Here is a 14,068-nt window from a genome sequence, read left to right on the forward strand (position 1 = left end):
TTTGGTTCAATTTTATTTATTTATTTGAGAGTGACACAGAGAGAAAGAGGCAGAGAGAGGAGAGAGAGAGAGAGAGAAAGAAAGAGAGAGAGAGAGAGAGAGAATGGGTGCTCCAGGGCCTCCAGCCACTGCAAACAAACTCCAGACGTGTGCGCCCCCTTGTGCATCTGGCTAACGTGGGTCCTGGGGAATCGAGCCTCAAACCAGGGTCCTTCGGCTTTGCAGGCAAGTAAGTGCTCAACCACCAAGTCACCTCTCCAGCCCTGTATTTGATATTTTAAGTCATTTAGTAGCTTTATTTTGCTTATTTTCAATATCTTGAGTACTAGGATTAAGTTGAATAATTTATATTATACTTAATTTTAAAATTGTTACTTATTTATTTGTAAGTGGAGAGAAAGAGAGAGAATAGATGTGCCAGAGCCTCCAGCCACTGCATATGAACTCCAGATGCATGTGCCACTTTGTGCTTCTGACTTTTATTTGGATACTGGGAAATCAAACCTGGGTCGTTAGGCTTTGCAGGCAAATGCCCTAACTACTGTGAAATCTCTCCAGACCCTCCCCCCTTTTAGAGTTAGGGTCTCTCTCTAGCCCAGGCTGACCTGAAACTTACTCTGTAGTCCCAGGCTGGCCTTGAAATCACAGTGATCCTCATACTTCTGCCTCCTGAGTGCTAGAATTAAATGTGTACACCACCACACTGGCAAGTTGAATAATTTTGAGTCAGGATGTTGTCATATTTTTGAAGCTAGCCTGGAATTCACTGTGTAGGACACAATGGACTCAAACTTATGATCTCCTGCCTTAGCCCTCCCTACTGCTGGGATTCTAGGCATGTGCCTGTATACCAAGAGGTGAGAAGCTTTCTAATAGCCTCTACTGTATTTTCTAAGGTAGGATCTTTCACTAAACATAGACCTTGTCAATTTGACTAGACTGGCTAGCCAGGAAGCTTCTGAAATTCTTCTGTCACCATCTCCCCAGCACTGGGATATTAGGCTTTCACCATGCCTGGCATTTTATGTGTGTTCTAAGGATCTGAATTCAGGGCCTCTTGCTTGCTCAGCAAGCATTTTATCCACTGAGCTATCCCAGACCCCTATCTCCTTTTTTTTTCTTTTGAGGTAGGGTCTCACTGTAGCCCAGTCTGACCTGGAATTCACTATGGAGTCTCAGGGTGACCTCAAACTCATGGCAATACTCCTACTTCTGCCTCCTGAGTGCTGGGATTAAAGGCGTTTGCCACCATGCGCGGCTTTTATTATTTTTTATGAGAGAGTAAATTGGTTTGCTGGGGCCTCTAGCCACTGCATTTGAATTCCAGATGTGTGTGTCACCTTGTGCTTAGCTTGTGTGGGATCTGGAGAGTCGAATCTTGGTCCTTAGGCTTTGCAGGCAAGCACCTTTACCATCAAGCCATCTCTCCAGCCCTCCTGTCTCCTTTGTCTTCTTTGGGCATCCCAGTGTCACTGTCCCAGGCTCTCATCTAGAAGTGCTTCTACCTTGGTCATAGGTCCCTAACTGAATGCTTTGTCTGTCACTATCAGTAACTAAACATTGCTAGAATTTTTTTTTTTTTTGTTTTTCGAGGTAGGGATTAAAGGCGGGTTTAGAATTTCTTTTCTTTTTAAAAAATATTTAAAGTAAGCTGGGCGTGGTGGTACATGCCTTTAATCTCAGCACTCGGGAGGCAGAGGTAGGAGGGTCGCCATGAGTTCAAGGCCACTCTGGGACTCCATAGTGAATTCCAGGTCAGCCTGGACCAGAGTGAGACCCTACCTCGAAAAACAAACAAACAAAAAATTTAAATTAGAACTTTATTATATTTTTATATTTGAGAGAGGGAAAGAGTCAGAGAGAGAGAGAATGGACGTGCCAGGGTTTCCAGCCACTTCAAATGAACTCCAGACATATGTGCCCCCTTGTGCATCTGGCTTACGTGGGTCCTGGGGAATTGAATGGAGGCATTTTGGCTTTGCAGGCAAATGCCTTAACCGCTAACCCATCTCTCCAGCCCTAGAATTTCTTTTCCTTTTTTCAGTTTTTTCTTTTGTGAGGTAGGGTCTTGTTCTAGCCCAGGCTGACCTGGAATTCAGTGTGTAGTGTCAGGGTGGCCTTGAGCTCACAGCGATCCCCCTACCTCTGCCTCCTGAGTGGTGGGATTAAAGGCATGTGCCTCTATACCTGGCCTTAGAATTTCATTTTTTTAAAAATATTTTAAAATTTTATTTATTAGAGAGGTAGATAGTGAGAGAATGGCTGTGCCAGGACCTCAAGCTACTATAAATGAACTCCAGAGGCATGTGCCACCTTATGTATCTGACTTACATGGGTCATAGGGAATCGAACCTGGGTCTTTTGGCTTTACAGGCAAGTGTCTTAACCGCGAATCCATCTCTCCTGCCCTAGAATTTCTTTTAATGATTAATTTTACATGAATGGGAGGAAGATTTGTTCATTTTTCTTGGCTGGTCGATATTTAGAACCCAGAATCAATCTTCCCCTTTGTGTGGTGCTAGTTCCCCATTCTGGTCAGCAGTAAGCATGGCAAAGTGAGTTATGCATTTTGCACAACTGGTCATATCCATAGGGGTGTGGAGCAGTATGGTTTTCTGTTGCTTTTTGTTGCTATTTTTTCTACAAAATTGTGTCCTAATTCTTGTCACAAAAGAAATTTTAGTTATTATAATAGTATCTATCTTCTGTATTTCATGATTATCATATATCATGCATCTCTAGGTCTGTTTAGCTCAGGATAAGAAGTGTAGCCATAGTTAGAGAGAGTGAGGATGCATATTTGAATTGATTCAGGACTTCCTTTTTATAAAATGTGTGAGGCCGAAGAGGCAGGAATGGATTCAGAGCACTTCTGGTGAATAGATGTGAAACCAACTCATTTTAAGCCTAGAGGGAAGGAATTAAGGGTAATGGATAAGTGAAGTAGAGGTGGGACAAAGAATGGAGTGACTTTGTTCAGACTTCTAATTTCTCTGAAGAGCTGGTAGCAAATTGGTCATTTGAAGGTAAGAAAAATTATGGTAGCCTTGGAGCCTGAGGACCGTTTCAGAGTCTCAGTTGAGAGTTTGGATTATTTGTGAGAGGACTGAGGAGTGCTTTTGTGGTGCTGAAGCCCCAACTGAGCCTGGGCAGGGCTTGCAATGGCATTGATCTGTCAGGACAAGCCATTTTCCATAGTCTTGGGCATCTAGCAATAGGAACAGAAAAGGCAGATGACTTTGATGGTACAGTTGAGGAAAGGGGAAATAAGATTGTGTAGGTAAGAGGATGGCTCAGAAATGGACCTTGAGATCAGCGTTAGTAGTGAAGGAAGTAAAGATGGGTGGGAGCTCATGGACTCAGAGACAGTAAGGATAAAAGTGGAGGGGCCAGCCTGAGACTACATAGTGAATTCCAGGTCAGCCTGAGCTACAGTGAGACCCTACCTTGAAAAGCAAAACAACAACAACAATAAAAAGTGAGAGAGAGAGGGCTGGAGAGATGGCATAGCAGTTAAGGAACATGCCTGTGAAACTTAAGGACCCAGATTTGATTCTCCAGGTCCCATGTTAGCCAGATGCACATGGTGACACATGCATCTGGAGTTTGCAGTGGCTATAGGCCCTGGTGTGCCCATTCTCTCTCTCTCTTAAAAAAAAACTTTAAAAAAAAGAGAATGAGAATGAGAGAATGGACATGCCAGGGCCTCCTGCCAATGCAAATGAACTCCAGGTACATGTGCCACTTTGTACATCTGGCTTTACATGGGAACTGGGGATTCAAACCTGGGCCTTTAGGCTTTGCAAGTAAGCATCTTTAACCACGGCGCCACCTCTTTAGCCCTTCTTTATTGTTTTTTGTTGTTGCTGTTTTTCGAGGTAGGGTCTCTCTCTAGCCCAGGCTGGCCAGGAATTCACTGTGTCGTCTCAGGATGTCTTCAAACTCATGGTGATCCTCCTAACTCTGCCTCCTGAGAGCTGGGATTAAAGACATGCAGCACCACACCTGGTTCCTTCTTTACTTTTCTTCCTTATTTTTTCTTTTTGAGTTAGGGTCTCATGTAGCCCAGAGTGGCCTTAAACTCCTGATCCTCCTGCCACCCTCCCAAGTGTTGGGTTTGTAGGTGTGTACCATCACCCTTGTCTTAACTCTTTAAAGGGTTCTCCAACTGCATGTGGTGGCCCAGGCTTGTAATTGTAGACTCTGGGAGGTAGAAACAAGAGAGTCAGGAGGTCATAGGCATATTGGAGTGTATGAGACCTTAACCACTTAGCCATCTCTTCAGCCCTTTATTTATTTGTTATTTTACTTACTTTTGAGACAGGGTCTAACTCTAGTCCAAGCTGGCTTAGTAGTAGCTCAGGATGGCCCGGAATTCATGGCAATCCTCCTGCCTCAACCTCCCTGACTACTGGGGTTATAGAAGTGAGAGCCATATATATGTATGTATGTATGTCTGTCTGTCTGTCTGTCTAATATTTTACATGTTTATTTGAGAGAAAGAGGCAGAGAGAGAGAAAAAATGGGTGTGTCAGGGCCTCTAGTCACTGCAAATGAAGTCCAGATGCATGCACCTCCCTATGCATCTGGCTTACATGGGTCCTGAAGAGTCGAACCAGAATCCTTTGGCTTTGCAGGCAAATGCCTTAACTGCTAACTTCAGCCCCAAGTTTTTTTTTTTTTTTTTTTCCTGAGGTAGGGTCTCATTCTAGCCCAGGCTGACATGGAATTCACTAGGTAGTCTCAGGGTGACCTCGAACTCATGGTGATTTCTCCTACCCCTGCCTCCCAAATTGCTGGGATTAAAGGTGTGCAGTGCCACGCCTAGCCCTTTTTCTTTTCTTTTCTTTCTTTTTTTTTTTTTTAACATTTGTTTGTTGTACTTAAACACCATAGCCAGCAGGTGGCAATAGTGTAACATGTAAATCCTAGGTTATGGCCAGGTGTATCAGGTGAAAGGATGTGGTCTTTTTTGTTATTTTGTTTTTGAGTTTTTTGTTTTTTTTTAAATATTTTATCAGCCTGGCATAGTGGTTCACGCCTTTAATTCCAGCACTCTGGAGGCAGAGGTAGGAGGATTGCAGTGAGTTTGAGGCCACCCTGAGACTACATAGTGAATTCCAGGTCAGCCTGAACCAGAGTGAGACCCTGCCTTGAAAAACCAAAAATAAATAAATAACTTATTTATTTATTTATTTATTTGAGAGCAAGAGGAAAATACACACACACACACACACACACACACACGGAGAGAGAATGGGCACACCAGGGCTTCTAGCCACTACAAACATACTGTAGACGCATATGCCAGTTGTGCATCTGGCTTGTATGGGTACTGGGGAATTGAACCTGGGTCCTTAGGCTTTGTAGGCAAGCCCCTTAACTGCTGAGCCATCCATCTCTCCAGCCCATGTCTTTGAGTTTCTGAAATTGAAAGATCTCCCTGTCTTTCTATTGTTTTTGTTTTAAGTTAGGTTAGTGATAGTTGGTAAAAATGAGAACTGTATATGTGTCTACAGCTGTATATTTTCACTAAGTAAAACAGAATTTCTAATAATGCACATCTATCAATTTAACTTAAGAAGCTATTTTATTTTATTATTATTTTTTTAATTTTTATTAGCATTTTCCATGATTATAAAAAAAATCCCATGTTAATTCCCTCCCTCTCAAGAAGCTATTTTACATCAGTGAAGATCAAAAAGTCATTATGGGCTGGGCATGGTGGCCTACAACTATAATCCCAAAATTTAGGAACTGGGTCTCAGGTAGCCACTACTGGCCTTGAGATTTTTATCCTCCTGTCTCCACTTTTAAGTTCTGGGCTTATAGGTGTTTGCTGCCACACCTGGTTTGTCCTTCTTCTTTTTTTGTTTAGTTCTGATTTGTTTTGTTTTTTTGAGGTAGGGTCTCACTCTAGCACAGGCTGAATATGGAGTCTTAGGGTGACCACAAACTCATGGTGATCCTTCTACCTTTGCCTCCTGAGTGCTGGAATTAAAGGTGTGTGCCATCATGCCCGGCTTAAATTTATTTATTTATTTATGAGAAAGAGAGAGAGAGAGGGGGGAGAATTAGTGCACCAGGGCCTTCAGCCACTGCAAACACCAGATGTGTGCACCATTTTGTATACGTGTGACCTTGTGTGTCTGGCTTATGTGGGACCTGGGGAGTAGAACATGGGTCCTTAGGCTTCATAGGCAAGTGCCTTAACCACGGAGACATCTCTCCAGTCCCAAAATATTTTTAGTTATTTATTAGAGAGAGAGAGAGATAGAAAGCGAGAGAATGGGTATGACATGGTCTATTGCCACTGCAGATGAACTCCAGATGCATGTGACACTTTGAGCATCTGGCTTTACATGAGTACTGCGGGAATCAAGCCCAGACTGGTAGGCATTGCAGTCAAGCATCTTGAACTACTGAGCCATCTCTCCATCCCCGAAATCTTTATTAGGGAGAATGTCAAACATATATAAAAGTTGAGAGACTAGTAAAATGGGCTCTATCTTGAGTGATCATTAATTCATCACTGATTGTCTTTTGCTTATATCCCCACCTATTCTTTGTCTTTTGGATTATTTTGACATATATTATAGACAATATCCTATAAGTTATAAATTCACCTTTTTTTTTTTTTTTGAGGCAAGCCCAACAGACTGACTTTTTTTTTCTTCTTTTAATGCAAGAGAGTAAGAGAGAGAGAGAATTGTCATGCCAGGGCCTTGAGCCACTGCAATCAAACTCCAGTCACGTGCACCCCCATGTATGCATGTATGATCTTGCATGCTTGCGTCACCTGTGTGTCTGGCTTACATGAGTCCTGCAGAGTTGAACATGAGTCCTTAGGCTTCACAAGCAAGTTCCTTAACCTGTAAGCCATCTCTCATTTTGAGGGACAGAGAGAGAGGCAGATAGAGAAAGAAAGAATGGGTGCACCAGGGCATCCAACTACAGCATACGAACTCTAGATGCATGCGCCACCTTGAGCATCTGGCTTACATGGGTACTGGAAATTGAACTTGGATCTTTAGGCTTCACAGTCTAATGCCTTAACCACCAAGCCATCCCTCCAGCCCTAAATTCACTTTTAAATAGATATCTTTATTTTTCTTATATTAAAAAAAGTTTCCACCAGGCATGGTGGCACACACCTTTAATCCCAGCACTCTGGAGGCAGAGGTAGGAGGATCACCGTGAGTTCAAAGCCATCCTGAGACTACATAGTTAATTCCAGGTCAGCCTGGACCAGAGTGAGACCCTACCTCGAAAATTAGAGTTCTATTTTTTTTTTTTTAATTTAATGTGTGTGTATGTGTGTAGATGCACACACCTTGTGCTGTGTGTGTAAGGCCAGGGGAGAATGTTGGGTTCTTTTATTACTCATATGCATAGTTCTTTCCTGGAGACAGGATTTCTCCCTGAACCTAGAGCTGCTGTCTCAGCTAGCCCCAGCCATTTTCCACTCTCTGCTCCCTTGCAGACTGGGGTTACAGATGAGTGTGGCCATGGCCAGCTTTTTACATGGGTTCAGGGGCGTTGAACTTGGTGGTCTCTGGCCTGAGAGGCCCTTATAAGTGCTAAATTGCTCTTAATCTGCCCAATTTTTCTTTTCTTTTCCTTTTCCTTTCCTTTTCTTTCTTTTCTAGGTAGGATCTCACTCTAGCCCAGGCTGATCTGGAACTCACTCTGTAGTCCTATGCTGGCTTCAAACTCACCTACCTGTGCCTCCTGAGTGCTGGTATTAAAGGTGTGCACCACTATGCAGTCTGGGGGAGGGGCGGGGGGGTGGAGAGAATGGGAGCCCCGTGGCCTGTAGTTGCTGCAAATGAACTCCAGAAGTATGTGCCACTTTGTGCATCTGGTTTTATGTGAGCACTGGGGAATTGAACTCAGGTCTTTAGGCTTTCCGGGCAAGCGCCTTAATTTCTGAGCCATCTCTCCAGTACCCTATTTTCTTCTTATTTTCCTCCTCTGTCTTATTAATTTTTTTTTGCTTTAAACTTTTTTTTCTCAATTTTTATTAACATTTTCCATGATGTCTTATTAATTTTTATTTTTATTTTTTGGTTTTTCAAGGTAGGGTCTTGCTCTAGCCCAGATTGACCTGGATTCACTATGTTGTCTCAGGCTGGCCTTGAACTCACAGCAATCCTCCTACCTGAGCCTCACCAATACTGGGATTAAAGGAGTGTGCCATCATGCCTGGCCCTAATTTTTTTTAATTTTTTTATTTTTTTTATAGGTAGGGTCTCAATCTAACCCAGGCTGACCCAGAAGTCACTATGTAGTCTCAGAATGGCCTCAAACTCATGGCAATCCTCCTACCTCTGCCTCCTGAGTGTTGGGATTAAAGGGGTGTGCCTCCACACCCGGCTTTCTCTCTCTCTCTCTCTCTCTCTCTCTCTCTCTCTTGCTCTCTCTCTCTCTCTTTATGGTTAATTGAGTTCTTAGGGTTACATTTGAATCAAACCATTTGTCTTACTTGATAATATCTCTTCAGTTAATTAATGGGAAGATAGTCATCTGTTATTTCTCTAAAGACAGGACATATGACCCAAATGAGATGTCAGTAAAAGAACTGATCTATGGGCTGGAGAGATGGCTTAGTGGTTAAGTGCTTGCCTGTGAAGCCTAAGGACCCTGGTTCAAGGCTTGATTCCCCAGGACCCACGTTAGCCAGATGCACAAGGGGGCACACACATCTGGAGTTGGTTTGTATTGGCTGGAGGCCTTGGCATGCCCATTCTCTCCCTCTCTCTCTGTAGTTCTCAAATAAATAAATAAAAATAAAAAACAACAAAAAAATGAGCATTTACTATAAAATAAGAACTGATCTAATATAAGTTTTTGGGTTTATCTTTTTTTTTTTTTTCATTTGTTTATTTATTTTTGTTTTACAAACCCTGTGTCCAGGGCTGACTTTCGTAGATTGCAGCAAGGTAGCTACTCTGCTATGTCCGGAACCCTGACCCAGAAGCAGGTCTCCTAGGAGTGGTTTAGTGCCAGGTTCCACAGGAACGTGCGTTACAAGACGGGCGGGAGGGCAGCACCCTTTCTGGCCACGCCGTTTCCCTGGAGGAAGGGCTGTCCAGCGGGGACAGTCCCCACCGGGGATCTGGCTATCTGAGGCCAACTGAGGCTCCTTTGGCGCTGCCATATGGTTCTGCCTGGGCAGGATTCTGACTTAGAGGCGGTGAGTCATAATCCCACAGATGGTAGCTTTGCCCCATTGGCTCCTCTGCCTATCTTTTAAATTCAGATGGTAGAGATCCCAATGATAATTTATGACTGGTAGCTGCAGCTATACAAGATATGAACTGAGCCCTTTATTATAGTATCTAGAATCTGTTACTTTGTCTTTTCTGAGTTTGAAGATCTTATCTCTGAAAGGAATTATAGTCTTTTTCTTCTGAGATTTCAAAAAAAAAAAGGGGAGTCTGGTAAAAGGTGAAGTTTTGAGAGTGTTATGGCTCAAAAAAGAAACAATAGCTGGGTGTGGTCATGTATGCCTTTAATCCCAGCACTTGAGAGGCAGAGGTAGGAGGAGGATCTCTATGAGTTCAAGGCCACCCTGAGACTACATAATGAATTCCAGGTCAGCTAGAGTGAAACCCTACCTCAAAAATCAAAAATGAAAGAAAGAAAGAAAGAAAGGAGGGAGGGAGGGAGGGAGGGAGGGAGGGAGGGAGGGAGAGAGGGAGGGAGGGAAGGGGGAGAGAGAGAGAGAGAAAGGGAGAGAAAGAAAAAGAAAGAAAGAAAGAAAGAAAGGAGGGAGGGAGGGAGGGAGGGAGGGAGGGAGGGAGGGAGGGAGGGAGGGAGAGAGGGAGGGAGGGAAGGGGGAGAGAGAGAGAGAGAAAGGGAGAGAAAGAAAAAGAAAGAAAGAAAGAAAGAAAGAAAGAAAGAAAGAAAGAAAGAAAGAAAGAAAGAAAGAAGGAAAGAAAAGTTTTTCTGTATAGCTTTTTGTTTATTTTGAGGTAGGCTCTCACTGTAGCCCAGGACTCATGGCTACTCTCCTACCTCTGCCTCTCAAGTGCAGGGATTAAAAGCATGTACCACCACACCCGGCTAAAAGTATTTATTTTTGAATTACATGTTTATAAAGATCTATTATTGGGCTGGCGAGATGGCTTACCAGTTAAGGCACTTGCCTGCAAAGCCTAGGGACCCTGTTTCACTTTCCAGGTGCCACTTAAGCCCAAGGTGAGGCAAGCGCAAGATTGCACGTGCCCGCTAGGTGGCGCAAGCATCTAGAGTTCAATTTCAGTGGCTGAGACCTGCCAATTCTCTCTATAGCGCTCTTGCTCTGTCTAAACAACAAGTCTATTATTGAATAACTGTTTCTAAACTTGAGAACATTTTGCTCAGTAAATACTTAAAAAAAATGAATCACTGATGCCCTTTCCTTCTTCCTCAACTCCATAATGGAAAACTAGAGAAAGGGGGCTGGAGAGATGGCTTAGCAGTTAAGGCATTTGTCTGCAAAGTCAAAGGACTTTTTTGATTCCCTGGGCTCACATAAGCCAGATGCACAAGGTGGCTCATGCATCTGGAATTCGTTTGCATAGGGAAGAGGCCTTGGCATTTACATTGTTTCTCTATCTGCCTCTTTCTCTCTCAAATAAATAAAAGTTTAAAAAAAGAAGAAAGCTAGAATTAGACATGAAATCTCTGGATCTGGCTACAAAGGTGATACTCCTAGAAGAAGCAGGAGGGGTAAAAACTTAAGAGGAGAAACAGGTCTGAATGTGGTTCATGCCTTTAGTCCCAGTACTCAGGGAGGCTGAGGTAGGAGGATCGCTGTGAGTTCAAGGCCACCCTGAGACTACATAGTGAATTCCAGGACAGGCTGGACTAGAGTGAGACCTTGCCTCAAAAAAAAAAAAAAAAAAAAAAGAGGGCTGGAGAGATGGCTTAGTGGTTAAGCACTTGCCTGTGAAGCCAAAGGACCCTGGTTCGAGGCTCGATTCCCCAGGACCCACGTTAGCCAGATGCACAAGGGGGCGCACGCATCTGGAGTTCGTTTGCAGTGGCTGGAGGCCCTGGCGTGCCCATTCTCTCTATATCTGCCTCTTTCTCTCTCTCTCTCTCTCTCTGTTGCTCTCAAATAAATAATAAAAATGAACAAAAAAAATTAAAAAAAAAAGAGAGAGAGAAGTCGACTCACTCGTGGTAGTGGCTTTCTCTTTGCACAGCTTCATGTATAAAGTGAATATGTCCCTTATTTCTCCAGTCTTTTTCTTGTTCTCTTACTTTGCACTTACTGGCATTTTACCACCTGGGTCCCAATCCTTTTTTTTTTTTTTAAATTTAAATTTTAATTTATTTATTTGAGAGAGAGATATATACAGAAATAGGCAGGTAGAGGGAGAGAGAGAGAATGGGCATGCCAGGGCTTCCAGCCTCTGCAAATGAATTCCAGATGATGCACCCCCTTGTGCATCTGGCTTACATGGGTCCTGCTGAGTCAAACCTGGGGGACCCAATCTTTTATGAGATTTGGTTGGAAGCAGTGCCTTGCTGACTTTGTCGTTAGAGTGTGTGTGGGGGGGGTGGGGGAGGGTGTTTGGATGCCATTGCTTTGGAGTTGTGTTGGTGCATTTTACGCATGGAGAATGTTTTATGGGCAGATCTAAGAATATGCTGGAGTGGGAAGTTACATGTGCGTTGGAATGCTGGAAGCTAAGAAATAAAAGTTATGTTCAGGAAGTTTAAACAAAATACTGGGTTATTAAGGAATGTACTAAGATATTATTTATTCTTCATTTGATAAAGGAAAGTATGCACTGTATTTCTGACAATTTCCATCTTGGATTATCTTTACTTTAAGAGATTCAAATTTAATAAAGAGCCTGGCATAGTGGTGCATACCTATAATTCCAGTACTTGGGATGATCAGGAGTTCCAAGATCATGTTTGGCTATGTAGAGAATTCAAGGCCAGGCTGGGCTATATGAGACCCTATCTCAAAAATCCCTAAGTAAATAAATGTAATTGGGTGTTTAGAGGAACATGCCTCAGTTATCTGGAACATTTACAAATACACAGAATACATTATTACCCCAAATTGAAAGGTGGAAGGCAATATTATTTGTATTCTTGGAGAAGTTAAAGATCCTTATTCAAATACTAATTCTGCTTCTTTTTAAAAATATTTATTTATTTGAGAGAGAGTGAGAGTGTGACCATGGGCATGCTAGGGCCTCTTGTAACTGCAAACGAAACTGTAGATGCATGTGCTGCTTTGTGCATCTGGCTTCATGTGGGTACCCTTTCCTTCCCCTCCTCTTCCCTCCCCTCCTCTTCTTTCTTGCATCTGTATGTGTGTGTGTGTGTGCGTCATGGCATGCTTGTGGAAGTCAGAGGACAGCCTCTAGTATTGCTGCTGCTGTGCCCAGCTTTATGCAGGTTCTGGGGATCTGAACTCAGGCTGTCGTCAGGCTTACAAAGCAAACTTTTTTTATGCACTGAGCTGTGTTCCCAACCCCATTATGCCTTTTTTAAGGCAACATTTTACTTTGTAAATATGAGCTTATTTAACACATTTCTTCATAATAAGCATTGAAAAATTACTTATGTCATTCTCTGTATCCTGATCTTGTTTTTTTTCTTGGTTTTTCGAGGTAGGGTCTCACTCTAGTCCAGGCTGACCTGGAATTCACTATTAGTCTCAGGGGGGCCTTGAACTCACAGCAGTCCTCCCACCTCTGCCTCCCAAGTGCTGGGATTAAAGGCATGTGCCCCCACGCCCAGTTTGTATCCTAATCTTTAAACAGAGATTGAACCAGATGGCCTCCAAGGCCCCTCGTAGCCCTGTGATGTTAAGATTTCCTGAGTGTTGCTAGGAAGTCTACTTATTTGTTGAAGTAAACTAAGGCCATATTTTCCTCATGGAAGCAGAGATGAAGGTAAGGCCCTGAAAACTGCACCTTGTAGAGAAGCTGTGTGGGCAGCTGTGATTCAGGTGCATGACAGTGCAGTGGGTGTGGAGTAATGTCAGTTTGGAGAGGAAGAAAAGGGGCATCATTGTTGGTGATTCTATGGTGTGAAGCTCCTTTGAAAACTTCTGCTTTTTCTTTTTTAAAAGAAACATTTTATTTTTATTTATTTATTTGAGAGAGGGAAAGAGATAGAGAGAGAGAGGGAGAGAAAGAATGGGCATTCCAGGGCTCCTAGCCACTGTGAATGAACTCCACATGCATGTACCACCTTGTGTATCTGGCTTACGTGGGTCCTGGGGAATCGAACTGAGGTCCTTTGGCTTTGTAGGCAAACGTCTTAACCGCTAAGCCATCTCTCCAGCCCTGCTTTTCCTTCTTGTCTGAAAATAGAAGTTCCTGTTTTCACATACCAAACAGCATGTGATGTCTCATTAACCAGCTTTTTAGCTATAGGTTGAAGCTTAGCTTGTATTCTTCTTCAGGATTTAAAGAAATAGGAAATAGAAGAATTAAGAATTTGAGCCAGGGGTTTGAGGAGATGGTTCCATGTGTAAAGTACTTGCCACGTAAGCATGAGTACCTGAATTCAGATCCTCAGGAGCCATGTAGAAGCCAAGCATTGCAATGGACTACTGTAATCCCAGTGCTGAGAGGTGGACACAGGAGGATCTCCAGGGCTTACTAACTAGCAGGTCTATCCAAATTGGTGGGCTGTAGATTTAATGAAATATCTTGTCTCAAAAAATAAGGTGAAGGGCTGGAGAGATGGCTTAAGGTTAAGGAGCATGCTTGTGAAGCCTAAGGACCCACGTTTGATTCTCCAGGTCCCACATAAGCCAGATGCACATGATGACACACACGTTGAGTTCGTTTGCAATGGCTAGGGGCCCTGCCATGCCCATTCTCTCTCTCTCTTTCTATATATGTGTGTATGTATATATATATATATATATATATATATATATATATATATATATATATATATATATATATATGTAAAATCTCCCCATCTCTATCTCTAATAAATAAATAAAAATAAAATCTTTAAAAAAATAAGGTGGAGAGCGATTGAGGAAGACATTGGTGTCAACCTTAGGTACCCCCCCTCCCCGCACATGTGCACACAC

At 42.9% G+C, this 14,068-nt stretch overlaps 1 protein-coding gene across 1 annotated transcript in view; it reads left to right on the forward strand.

The window, feature by feature from the left end:
* The window catches only part of Prorp (protein only RNase P catalytic subunit), a 140,517-nt gene that overhangs the window by 7,381 nt on the left and 119,068 nt on the right, over nucleotides 1–14,068 (forward strand). The window lies entirely within an intron of this gene.

This window comes from Jaculus jaculus, chromosome 7, assembly GCF_020740685.1.
Source record: "Jaculus jaculus isolate mJacJac1 chromosome 7, mJacJac1.mat.Y.cur, whole genome shotgun sequence".
In the NCBI taxonomy this organism is placed as follows: Eukaryota; Metazoa; Chordata; class Mammalia; order Rodentia; family Dipodidae; genus Jaculus; species Jaculus jaculus.